We start from the raw sequence: 13388 nt of genomic DNA on the forward strand, positions 1-13388 counted from the left end.
CTGGAGAGATAGCTCAGTGGTTAAGAGACTGCTCTTCCAGAGGTCCTGTGAGTTCAATTCCCAGCAACCACGTGGTGGCTCACAAACCATCTGTAATGTAAAGAGAGCAACAGTGTACTCATATACATAAAATAAATAAATAAATCCTTAAAAAAATAAAATTAAACATTTGAAAATAAAATTTAAAATGTACAACTAAAAACCCTATTGGTTCCCTGGGTTTGTTTGGATCTTTAACTCAAAGTCTCCCAAAGAGATGGAGCTAGCAGCTCTTGAGAACCTGCGTTGGGTAGCTCACAGCTGCCTGTGGCTCCAGCTTCAGGGGACCTGACACCCTCTTCTGGCTTCCAAGGGCACCTGCCCACATGCCCATACACACACACATCATACAAGCATGCATGCACATAAAAGTAAAATAAAATACGGCTGGCGAGATGGCTCAGCGGGTAAGAACACTGACTGCTCTTCCGAAGGTCCTGAGTTCGGATCCCAGCAACCACATGGTGGCTCACAACCATCCATAATGAGATCTGACACCCTCTTCTGGTGCATCTGAAGACAGCTACAGGGAATTACGTCTGGAGTGAGCAAGGCCGGAGCGAGTGGGCAGGAGCGAGTGGGCCCAGCAGAGGTCCTGAGTTCAATTCCCAGCAGCCACACACATGATGACTCACAGCCATCTGTACAGCTACAGTGTACTCATACACATAAAATAAATAAAAACTTTAAAAAAAAGTAAAATAAAATAAATCATAAAAACTAAGGAAAACATTACATCTCAAATATTTTTAGGGCCGCCATCTCAGTAGGCTAAAAGTTTTTCAAGATCACAAATATTAACTGGGACCTGAGGTTTGGTGTTAAGGATATAAAGTACCATTTTCCTCCTTACCTCCACCGAACCCGATTCACAGTAACCATGGCAACTTCAAGTGACTAGAATTCCTAAGTCAATTTGCAGGCTCTTACCAAGAAGTGCCCAGGCCTGGACTCCATCCCTCCTTCTCATCAACAACAGCACACAGGTCAGAAACCTAGGGAAGACTGCTCTCTCCTCCACTTCACGAGCTCTCTAAGCTACCACCAGATTTATACTTCATCTATACCTTTCAAACTCTCTCTCAGATCTTCCTCTTCTCTCCTCCCCACAGCTGTTGTCTGAGTTAAGGCTCCATCCCCCTTCTTACTCCAGGTTATCCAGGATCCCCTTCTGAGGCTCGCCTGTTTCAGGAGCCAAGCCACACCTTCAGTCATGGTAATCCAGTTCTGTCCTTGTGATCGGAACTACCTCACCTTCCATCCTTCATCACCATAGCAATCACTGTAGTGGTCTGAATGAAAACGGCCCCCATAGGCTCATAGAGAGTGGCACTATTAGGAGGTGTGGCCTTGTTGGAGAAAGTGCATCGCTAGGGGTGGACTTTGAGGTTTCAAATGCTCAAGCCAGGCCCAACGTGTGTGTGTGTGTGTGTGTGTGTGTGTGTGTGTGTGTGTGTGTGTGTGTGTTTCTGCTGAGAGCTAATCCAAATGTAGAACTCTCAGCTACCTCTCCAGTGCGGCCATGCTTCCCACCGTGATGATAATGGACTATACCTCCTAACTGTAACCCCTAATTAAATGTTTTCCTTTCTAAAGAGTTGCCATGGTCATGGTGTCTCTTCATGATGGTAACAGTGGTACTACTTTCAGTCAGGATGAGAACAACTATGTCCCTTTAGTCATAGAGCAAACAGCCATGTCCCTTCATGGGGATAGTAGCCCACTACCTTCAGTTATGGTAAAAGCAACCACCCCCCCCTCCTTCAGCAATGCTCAGAACAACCACCAACTTCAATCAGAGTGACAACCCTCCCTGTGGACATAGCGAGAACCGCAACCTGACCACCACTGTGACCCACTGCTGCCATCTACACATACAAATCATGCCAGTCAAGGAGCTGGAGGGTTGGCCCATATTGTTCATGCCCTTCACATCCCTGAGCGATATAAATTACTGCTCACTTTAAGATAATCAAACTGAAGCTCAAAGATGTTGAGTAACCCAGGGCTTCTGTGTCATTTAAAAAATGGGGAGATTAAACAAGCAGCCCTCCCTTTTCCACCCATTGCACCGCAGCCATTTTCAAAAGTATATTCTGGATGCTTCCCTCAGGGAAGACTGTGCCGTTTGGCCCTTGGTCTGATTTAGGTATCCTCCTCTTGACCTTCCATAGCACGTTCTACAACCCTTCAAGAGATGCTTAGCACACTACCACAAATAATTCATAGCAGAAAGAGTGAGAAAGTGCCTGCCAGGATAGGATTGTAATAAATGGGGCAGGGTGGGTGAAGCAAGCAGGTAGCCCTTCCTTGTGACCAAAGAAAGCTCCCATGTTAGAGATCAAAATATTCCACCCACTAGCCCAGTGATCTTGGACAAGTCAGTCAACCATTCTGACCCATCCCCATGGTTATAAAAAGAGAAGAAGAACGCCTCCTTCTAGGTTGTTATGAGAATGAGAATTCAAGAGCATCAAGACTTTGTGGTGCTGCTTGACATATCAACAGCATACATTGTTGCCATTAGTTGTTGACCTCCAAAGACTCTCTTGCTTCTAAGTATGGGATCCAAGTAAGTTCCTTAAGAATACAGCACCCTGAAGGCAAGAACCTGACATCTCTATAGACTAGGAACATATTCGTGACTTTCAGAATCTGCATCTTGCATCTAGATGTAGTTTCCTTTCAGCCCAGGGTACCCCAAGTCTTCCCCTTCCCTATGTTTTATTCCAATTCAACATTCCCTGAGCTTCCATTTTCCACCAGAAAATTATTCACAGAGCCTTGTGAAGGACACAGTAATAAGAACAGGTCTTTGCTCTTCCCGGAACATGATTCTAGTTCTCAAAAGGAAAACAGTCCCTTGTGATCAATATGCACACAGAGCGTATGTGCAGGAGGCTGTGGCTGGGCCACACAGGCTCGAGCCAGATGGAAGGGAAAGGGAAAGAGGCAGTCAGCGAAATCAGATGGGAAATTCATCTTGCCATACAAGTCTGGGTTGTGGAAAGCCTAGAGCAGCCGTAGTACTACATACTGAGACTGTGGAGTAAGCCAAAGAGTTCCAAATGCACGAACCTTATGCGCCACAGTGCTGTGAATTACCACAATGAAACCCAAGTCCACATGTGCACCACATGTCAAGAGCAGGATTGTTGCAGAATTTGATTTGTTGTTGCTGTTGTTGTTGTTGTTGTTGTTGTTCAGGGTTAGTGTTTGAAAGATTTTTTGGTTGTGGTGCACAGTGGATACTAGATAGTTACAGACTAGAGACTGGAGGAACACACTGGCTATGAGGAGAAGGGCCTGGCATTGAGACATGAGCTCTGAGAAAACCGGAGTCTATGGGACACTTGACATTTTTATGCCTTTGAACATTTTTAAGCAGATGACTTCATCAGATTCTCCTATCCAAACATGATGCCCAGGATCCTTTTGATTTCTGACCAGGTGAATAGTTTATTTAGATGACAGTGTGTATTACACATTTGACAGGACTGGAAACGATGGCTTCTGAAGAGCTTGTCGGCTATCAGAAGTCTCACTGTCCTCAAGACCTTCCTCTACACTAGCCTGGGACTCTAGGAAGGTCGCGTGTTTTGGATTGGAGTAGGAGCTAGTGAACCACCATCTTAGTGGGCAGATAAAGGTACGGAATAAGCAAATGTTTAGTTCTTACTCTATGACACACCCAAGGCTGGAGGCAGGGACATAAACAGCAAAGAACAGGACAGTCATTGCCTGTGGTGGCTCCCAGACTTGTGGGAAAGGAGAAAACTTCTGAGCCTACAACCCTGCAGGGAGGAAGCAGTTGGGCAGGCCCTGGGATCACAGTTCTGGGAAATCTCAGAAGGCATGGAGACCCTGAGAACAGAAGGAAGAGTTTGCCCAGTATTCGGTTATTTTATAATTAGCCCTGCTTCCTGGGCATCCCCTGCCTGGTCTAAGAAATTTGGAATCATACCTGCCTTTCCAAAGACACTGACATTACAGCATTCCAAGCCTGGGCGTTCACTTAGGAATCCTGTTGCTCTTCCCTCAGGTCTCCACAGACTCTCCTCATCATGACTTGTCTTCAAGGAGCAGATATCAGTTGCCTACAAATGACATGCCCAGCGCCCAGGATGTAAAAGATGGTGCAGTGAGGCGACTGAAATTGTAGTTTTGACTCTGTACTGAGGCCTTCCAGGAGCCCTTCAGAAGCCTCTCTAGCTTATGTGTAAGGAAGACAGCAGCCAGCCTGAGGAACTTAAGGGAGTTTCTCTCTAGACAAAGGAACAGACGTTCCAGCTTCTACATTTAGGAACACAGAATTACAACTGCACAAAGAAAAATGGCAGAAAAAAAAATTCAAGCAGGATCAAAGCAGTGTCTCTGCCTCACCCCTAGTCTCAATTGGACAGGGTTTTCTTTGGATTTCAGAAGAGATTTGCATTTGAATTTGTACTCTGCCATGCCAGCAGAACTCAAGATTACGTTATTCCCTCAAGATTCCCACTTCTTCCTTCTGCTGAGGCCACGAAACCACCTCAGCTGCTCTCCTGTGTAGCCTTACCCTCAAGTTTTCCTGTAATGGTCTTTTCTCTGCCTTGGGTTGGAGCCTTTGGGACCCTTAGTGTGTGACTTGCTGATAAAACACTCAAGTACTTCATTTAGAATCAAACACAATTTCCTGAGGAAATAACTGAAATCACAAAATTGTTGAAAAAGCTGATAAGCAAAATCAGGTCACCAGGAAAAATCCTTTTTTTTCTGTCTCAAAGCATCGAAGGCAACTGTGTGAAGAGACATCAATAAATGCTGAGTGCAGAAATCACTCTGGTGAGTCCCTAAATACTAGGTGTAGGCAATGGGAAAATAAAGGTTTTAACAAAAAAGAGCACTGACTGCTCTTCTGGAGGTCCTGAGTTCAAATCCCACAACCACATGATGGCTCACAACCACCCAAAATAAGATCTGATGTCTTCTTCTGGAGCGTCTGAAGACAGCTACAGTGTACTTATGTATAATAATAAATAAATCTTTGGGCCAGAGCAAGCGGGGTTGACCAGAGCAAGCAGAGCCAACCAGAGTGAGTAGGGCTGACTGGAGCTAGCAGAAATCCTAAAATTCAATTCCCAGCAACCACATGAAGGCTCACAACCATCTGTACAGCTACAGTATACTCATATACATAAAATAAAAATAAATAAATCTTTAAAAAAATAAAAAAAAATAAAGAACATAGCTAGGGTCCGCAACTCAACAGAATGACTACAAAAGCCACTTCCCACCACCAATGGTGTACGATACATCACTTAAAATACTTACCTGCCCCTTGCCTGGAGACAGAAGGCCAAGCAAAATCCTGGTCCATGATTTGAACCAAGATGATCTCTGACACCAAACTTGGGTGGTTCTTGGGCAAGACCAGTTCATTTATTCAGTCGTGTGTGTGTGTGTGTGTGTGTGTGTGTGTGTGTGTGTGTGTACCCTTTTCCTTGTACAACTCTGATATTTCTTGCATTAGAGCAGCTGTGTGCACATTCCTAAGTAAAGGAGGTGTCTTTAAAGCACGGTGGAGATGACAGTTCTTTTACAAGACCAAGAATGTTGTAACTTCAGCAGGACAGAAACTCACCTTAAGAACACCGGGGTTAAGTGAAGGGACTAGTCACACAGCAGCATATTTGCCAAGGCCACTGTGGTTCTACTGCAGAGAATCCTAAGTCCCATTTATAGGGAAGTGATCTGTTTCCCATTTACAACTCAGAAGGCGCTGGCATCAGCACAGTTCGGCCTATGTCCTTAGGAAATGAAGGTTTCTAACAAACGCAGCGAAGACAGCAGTACTTGTAGAAGAGCAAGAGTGTGTGTATAGAAGTAAGAAGGCAATGGATCCCTCAAAGCTAGAGTTCCAGCTATTTTGTGGGATTCCCAGTTGGTTACAGAGGAGCTAGGAGCTGAAGTCCAGTCCTCATGAAGGCTTAGCAAGGATCACATTCCCTGTTGAGTAGAACTGGATTGTCTTTGAGACATCAGCTCCTGAATAATGACATGAAGACCTTTTATAAGTTATGAAAGCTTGGCCTTATCTCAGCAAACTCTTAACTAGCTGATCTAAGTACACCCAACCATCTAGCTCTGTCCCACCATGTGGCTTGCTAGTTATCTCTTCCTCATTCCCCCCCCAACCCCCGCACTTGTTTCTTCCTCAGAGTCTGGCTGGTGAAACCCTCTCACTGGCATGTCTTACTGGAGTGTCTCTCTTACTGGAGTGTCTCTCTCACTAGCGTGTCTCACTGGCTGGCGTGACTCTCTCACTGGCGTGTCTCAAAGGCAAATCTTTCTTGGGCTCTTTCCCAGAGTTCCTAACTCTGCCGGGTAGCCCCGCCTATCCTTTCGCGTTTTGCTATAGGCCATCCAGCTCTTGAATAAGCCAATGAAAAGGTGATGGAGATGTTTACAAAACACTGAGACAGGTGATGCTTCCTACACTGTGCACAAGAGATTATCCCAACCATTTTAGGCATCTCTCCAGTCCTTCTTTCGTTCACGCTCCAATAAATGTTTATGAAGCATTTACATGAGTAGGAGTACATTTAGTCTCTTAGGAGAAAAACAGCCCCTGCTCCAAATCTAGGGAGGGTAGCTACATCACATCCTTACAGAAGCCAAGAAAGTAATGTTAATAGGGTAAGCCACTGGGGATTATGGTACACTAAATGAACACAGGAGCCATCTAGGAGGCTGGCTGCCTTCATTCAGACCCACTGACTACAGTATCCCTCTTATCCAAGGAGGGGGGGATGTTCTGAGACCCTTGGTGGATTCCTGAAACTAAGATATATATGTGTATATATATATATATATATATATACATATATATATATATATATATATGACATATATATATCATATATATATAATTTTCATAAGTGTTACTAATGATACTTATTAGTTAGACACTATAAGATTCACAAGTAGCTAATAATAGAATATTTACATCAATGTATCATAATAAAAGCTATATGAATCCTTTCTTTCTCTCATTATACGCTCACCTTTTGCTTAAAGGAAGCTTTTCATGGCTTCCCTTAGGTGATCCAAGTTGCCAGCACTGCTACTTTTGCAGCTGAGGACCAGTTGCAGTGTCAGGTAAAATAGGGCTACATGAGCCCATACACTGAGCCACACCACAAAGCACAGTTAGTTACTCTGATAACCAAGATGTCCACCAAGTGACTAACAGGCAACTGTCTTCTACAGCGTAGATACACTGGACAAAGGGTCATTCACATCCCAAGCCGACTCAGAGACAAACACTGCAAGATTTCACCATACTACTGAGAATGTTGACCAATGAAACACATATGACTTATTACCTCATCTTCTAAACATTGTTCTAAAAAGGATTTCCAGAGCATGATTGACAGTACTGAACCCTTCCAAAGCTAAACCACAGGCAAGAGAGGACTATCTGTGCTGGTTCATTTTCTTTTTGCTTTAACAAAATGCCCAACAAAAGCCAGGTACAGAAGGAAGGGTTTGTTTGAGCTCAGAGTCTGAGGGTGAAGTCATGGCAGGGATGGCAAGGTGGAGGGAACATGTGGCGACTGTATCATGCCCACAGTCAGGGAGCAGAGAGAGATGAATGCTCTCAGCTCGCTTTCTCCTTGTCACACAATCTTGTATAACAAGAGTGTGGTGCTCCCTACACTTAAGGTAGATCTTCCCTCTTCAAAGAAACCTCTCTGGAAATGTTCTCCCAGACACAATCAGAGATGTGTCTCCTAGGTGGCTCTAAATCCAGTTGTGTTGGCAATAAAGATTAACGATTGCACTACTGTACTCCTCCTGTAAGGCAACTTGAGTCCTGGGTTGTCATAGTTTCCAGTTTTTTAAAACAAAAGCACCAGATGCTAATTTCACTGACTGGCTGACAGACTGATGATGGATGGATGAATGGATGGATGGATGGATGGATGGATGGACAGATGGATGCTAGAGATCAATCCCAGAACTGCATGTGACAAACATTCACTCTGCCATTGAGCTGCACCCTCTTTCCTTCCAAGCTTTTTCTTTTGTGCACATGTGGGAAAGGCACTGGAGTTAAACCCAAGGCTTCACATGTGATAGGCACTTACCACTGAGACATCCCCTTCCCCAGGTCAATCTTTTTTTAAAGACATTGAGGACTAACATCAATTTCAAAAGTAGTGCTTCACCAGCAGGACCTAACCTGACCTGAACAGCCGGTTCAACCTCTAACATAGATTGCCACATGGTGTTTACAAACATCCCATTGGTGATCAATTTAGTTAAATGATATTATTTGCCTCTTCTTCTCTTCTCAATGTCTGGAACCATCTAAAATGTAGGATACCTTTTGAATCTCTTAAAACTGTTTGACACAAAATAAAACTTTTTAAAAGTGGTCTGAATAGGATACTGGAAGTCCCCCCACTCCATCCCTTCACTAGTGTGGTGTGTAGGATTTTCTGCGCCATGACTGAGCATCTCAGAAATGTTCTAGGTCCCCTTAACACCTTCATGCCATCTTCCTTCTGTTATTCTCTCCAAAGCTATAAAAATAGCTAAGCAGGTATCCTACCCTTAGGTCTGAGACTGGAGAGCTGGCTCAGTGGTGCAAGCCTGATCTGGATTTGGTTACCCAGAAACCACATAAAATCTACAAGCAATGATCAAAGCACCTGAAATCACACTGTGCCTCTACCTAGAGAAGAGAAGCAGAAAGAGAACTGCAGGAAGCTCCAGGCCAGCCAGCCTATCATGCTTAACAGTGAGCAAGAAAAAAACCTGCCTCAAATAAAGAGGAAGGTGAGGATCCACACCTCAGACTTCCACATATGTGCTATGGCACACACACACCATACACACACACACACACACACACACACCATACACACACACACACACACACACACCATACACACACACACACACACATACATATATACATAAAAATATGTAAAAGTTATAAGTTAAAAATAAATAAATAAGCCCGGAGTCCTCCCGCACTCCAGACTCTCACTGATTTACCAATGGGAAGCTAACTTTTTGCTTTTCTTAGACACTGAACATTGCCCATCAAGATGCTTCCCACTCTTGGGTCTTTAGCCCCAGTCAGAACATTACACACACCTAGCATTCATGCTATCAAACAGTTAGGAAAAGAGACCCTTCACGCTCCACAGACACTTGCTGGGAGAATGTCAGAATAGATAAATCTCCACTTTCTTCAGTCTCCGCAGTACACAGCCCACACAATCATAAAGACCCGTCCCGGACACGCCCTCCCCAAAGGCACTTTTTCTTCATTCTACCTTCAGTGCCCTTTTCTATTGGCACCTCGTAAACTTCTGGCTTCCTATCTTCACAATTAGGCAGCCATTCAACAATGAAAAAGCTAAACCATGCGCTCATATGCCACCCCCAGGTCTAGACTCTGTACAAGTCTGGCAAGCAGGGTCATCTCTACTGGGATGTGTGTTGTATGGCAAAACTTTATTTTGGGTGGGAGATGTTATACACATGTCTGTTCACCCCACATAGGAAGCCCATGACAGACCAAATGGATGCCACCAAAGTCCAACTTGATGAGCCAAGGAGATTTACTGGAGTTACTTACAGGAAGGTGGGTTGGGAGTTACTTACGGGAGCAGAAATAACTCAAAGACAGCTGTATCACCAAGGCTCACCCCAGCATGAGTGATAGTTCACAAAAGCTGGGAAGAGCACACACAAAGATGCATCACCTGCGGACAGCTTAACAGGTTGGAAAATGTCTTTTCCAAGAAGCTCTGGTCTAAAAATCTCTTTCTGGAAACTCAGCTGCTTTTTGTTTCTTCTAGGCAAGCTGTTCTGGTCTCAAAGAGTCTTCTTTGTCAATTGTGTTTTTTGAGGTTTTGGGGTTTTTTGTTTGTTTGGTTGGTTGTTGTTGTTGCTTGGCTTATCTGCAACTCTTCTTTATAGTTTTGCTTTGTCTGAGAATCTTTTTTGCAGACTCAAGACTCACTCCACTTCTCTGAGAGGGAGTTTTGGCTTTCATTATGTAATCTGGGGGCCCTGGTGAATCTAGTTAGTTTTAGGGACTTTCTGTAGCTATTTTGTTTACTTTCCTGTTTAAAGAGCTTCTCAGTAAGATGAAATGCTTCCATTTCGAAGGGAACTGTTACACAACATTGCATCTCTTCCTTAGGTTTTTATACACCACCACCACCACCACCCCTTTAGCAATGATCTCTGACCCTTGGAGGAGATGATTGGAGATGGCGACCTATGACTAAGAATTATGTATTTTGTCACAGCAGTAATCATTTATTCTCAAGAGCATCATCAGTGGTTATGAGTAGAAGCTGACAACAGCGCTGATCTGTGGGTACAAGTACACATGGTTAGAAGGCAGCTCGACAGTCACATCATATCCATCTAGTAAAACCATAGAGATTGCTTACCCATTGGGACCTATGACTTCCTGTGGTGGTTTGAATATGATTTGCCCAAGGAATGACACTATTAGGAGGTATGGCCTTGTTGGGGGAAGTGTGTTACATTGGGGTTGGACTTTGACACCTTCCTCCTAGCTACTTGGAAGACAGTCTTCTCTAGTCTTCTTTGGAACAAGATGTACAACTTTCAGCTTCCCCAGTGCCATGCCTGCCTAGACGTCTCCATGTTCCCACTTTGATGATAATGGACTAAACCTCTGAACCTGTAAGCCAGCCCCAATTAAATGTCATCCTTATAAGAGTTGCCTTGTTCATAGTGTCTCGTGGGAGGCCTGAGACACCTCCACAGTCACAGGATACTGTTTTGGCTTACACTACCTGATATGAACTCCCTCTTGTAGAGGGACCCTTAGATCCAAATGAAAGACTTAATCTTACTAGTGATAGCTAAGCCACTATTGCATAAGCTTACATCTTCCTGGCATGTTTGGTGTTTAAGAACATAGGCTCCATAGCTAAGCAGGAATGTTGGTGACAGTTTACCCACATCCTACCTGCCCCAATCTTGCACTATGATCAGGCTGGGGTTTTACACTTCAGTCCCAGCTTAATTTTTCCATGCCCTACAGTCAACACATGTCCAATACAAGAACCTAGGGTCATCAGAAAACACTCTGCACTTGAACTGCTGGAATTCAAAAAATCTTTTAAAGAAGCAATAAAAGAGCTTGTCTTGGCCTAGCTTGTGTGGCTGTATGACATGGGAGAGAGAATGGGATCAGTCTGACTGTTGTGGAGGCAGAAAAATTAGTAATGTAAGTTCCCATCTCTCTTAAGGCAAAGCTGTATAACCTGAGGTAGTATGAGGGAATTAGTCCTGAGGGGCTGGTTTATGAAAGCCATTAGGAGCACTTGGATACCTCCATCTGAGGTCTCCACAAATAGCAGGGACTAGAGGACCATAGAAGAGGGACAGAGCCTATTGAGGGAACTAGGAATAAGAGAAGACATGTTTGAATCCCTCTTTACCGGATCAGAGCTTTTTTTTTTTTTAAGTTTTTTAAAAAGATTTTTAAAAGGATTTTTAAAAGATTGATCCAACAGGGACCTCAAACCTTAGTAGCTTTGCTGAGCCCTTTGGTGGGGTAAGATCTTTATACAGCAGGAAGGACTTTGGCAGATCTCAATGACTTGTACAAACATGTAGAGTTAGTTGGTAAAGTAAAAGAACAAGCTAGAGATAAGAAAAATGAAGCAGAGGAAGAGGTCTGTCTGGGTTCTTAAAGACAAATATGGTAAGATTTGTGTTGAGTTGGATGGAGTTCCTGAGGGGAAAAGTTGATAGAAAGCCAAATTGCATGCTAATGAGCTTCTCTGGAGCTTGAGGTACAAGCTGTTCACATCCATGGTAGAGTAATACTCACAAAGACAGTCAGCTCCATCCCAGAGGTGGGTAATAGTTGCTCCAAGACTAAGGAGGATGGTTCACCCAGTCAGGAACTCCCCAACAACCAGGTATGGTGGATTAGAGACAACAGCTTCAGCTACATGCCAACCCAGAGCCACTCTGACCCCCCACGGGAGCCAGCAGGTACAGCTGATGAGAGCAGGGCCTTGTTCCCCCTTGGCTCTGAGAGGTCTGAGTAGAGCCAAATCAGGCCACTGAGTTCATCAGAGGTGGGGAAATGTAGGGATGCCCCATGGAAGACTGCCACGCACACTTTGCATAATGGCAGTATTTGAGGCGTAAACTTCAAGGAAAGTCAGTCTCCTGCCTCCGCATTGTCACCTGGCACCCCAAACTCAGAGGTGGCCCAGATATGTCCTCGTACTAATGTGCTAGGAACTCACCAAGATATCATTTTCTTACAGCTAGCAAGAGAAAATTCGGACATTGCTTTCTGACCTTCACCAATGTTTCCAACTATCCTAGTTTAATGTTTTAAGTACTAGAGAGTAATTGAAAGGTTTCTCTCACTCTAAGACATTAGCTGAAAGAGTTAGGTCGGGATTCCCCTCTGCCTGCCTCCAGCAAGAACCAGAGAATTAGCATAAGAATACCTCAACAGGGAGGGCTCCACCCCTCTTCCTCCTGCTTCACACCTAGCTACCAGACCCTGCTGACCTTGGAGTGTGGGGGTCGCTTGCCTACCTGTCTTCAGTCTAGCAGAAGGACTGGGGGAAGAAGGACTTGGACTCACATGTAGGACTAGCACTAGAACTTAGATGGGCTAGGACTCAGATTCATCTATCTCTCGCAGTCCCCCGGGCCCAGAGTGCTTGGGCCCCGGGGGATACAGCACCAGTTCAGAGGAGATAGCTGCTGTTAGCATCCAGAATCTGCCCGCAGCAGATATGTGGGCGGGTCCACAGAGCTGTCGCCAGGACAACGACCACCATATTCCCAGAATCCATTGGGCTCAGGCTCCCACCTTTACCTGGATTACTACGTCACCCCACATATAAATATGTGGGTAGTTCCCTCCATCTCTCTCTCTCTCTCTCTCTCTCTCTCTTCCTCTTCCTCTCTCTTCCTCTCTCTTCCTCTTCCTCTCTCTCTCCCTCTCTCCTCTCCCTCCCTTCACGCGCCGCGGTCCTCACTCCCCCTCCTTCTCCTAATTAAACCTCCAAAAACGCAGAGCTGCCTGTATCTGGTATTTGTAGACGCGCTGCTACGAACCAAACCCACCATTTTGGTGCATGGGCCGGGAAACAGCGGCTTGCGTCTACCGCTGGTCCACTGCGGGAGCAGACGCGGACACCGCCCGCCGCCGGCCGCGCAGTCCCGCAGGCCGCCGTCAGAGGCCCGGGGGAGCTCGGCCGGCCTGGGGCTACTAAGACCGGGCGAGAGCCGGGGCGGGCTACAGCACAGTACCATCGACCGCTGTTACTGCT

The sequence above is a fragment of the Mastomys coucha genome, unplaced genomic scaffold (genome assembly GCF_008632895.1).
Source record: "Mastomys coucha isolate ucsf_1 unplaced genomic scaffold, UCSF_Mcou_1 pScaffold13, whole genome shotgun sequence".
NCBI classification, from domain to species: Eukaryota; Metazoa; Chordata; class Mammalia; order Rodentia; family Muridae; genus Mastomys; species Mastomys coucha.